This window comes from Chrysochloris asiatica, unplaced genomic scaffold, assembly GCF_000296735.1.
Source record: "Chrysochloris asiatica unplaced genomic scaffold, ChrAsi1.0 scaffold00068, whole genome shotgun sequence".
Taxonomy (NCBI): domain Eukaryota; kingdom Metazoa; phylum Chordata; class Mammalia; order Afrosoricida; family Chrysochloridae; genus Chrysochloris; species Chrysochloris asiatica.
The window spans coordinates 5,034,616-5,035,253 of NW_006408586.1; positions in this window are offsets into that span (position 1 = coordinate 5,034,616).

The window sequence follows — 638 nt, forward strand, 5'->3', positions numbered from 1 at the left end:
AAAAACAAACCTCCATAAATTTTCAAATATCAAAATATCTACAAAGCATCTTCTTAGACTACTATGCTATCAAATTAGAAATCAACAATAGGAAGGCCAAGGAAATAAAGTCAAATACATGGAAACTGAAAAATACCCTGCTGAAAAGCAACTGGGTAATAGAAGAAATTAAACGTGAGCTCACCAAGTTCCTAGACACAAATGAGAACAAAAACACAACATACCAAAATCTTTGGGACATGGCAAAAATGGTGCTGAGAGGACAATTTATTGCAAGAAATGCAAACGTACAAAAAGAAGGGGGAAAAAAAATTAACACATTCACACAGCATCTCCAACAATTAGAAATAGACCAACAGTGGGAACCTAAAGCTACCAAAAAAAAAAAAAAAAAAGAAAGAAATAATAAAGATTAGAGCAGAAATAAATGAGATAGCAAATAGAAACCATCTTGATTGTATCCTCTCTGTACCTAGATTGGCTTAAAATACACCTTCCACCAATGATATGGATTCATTAACATAATGAAATTAGTCAGTCATAAATGGAGAAATACTGCATAGGAACACTATTGTGAAAGACTAAGAAAAAGAACCCATACCAAGCAGGGGAGGGGAAGGTGGAGCGCAGGACAGGGA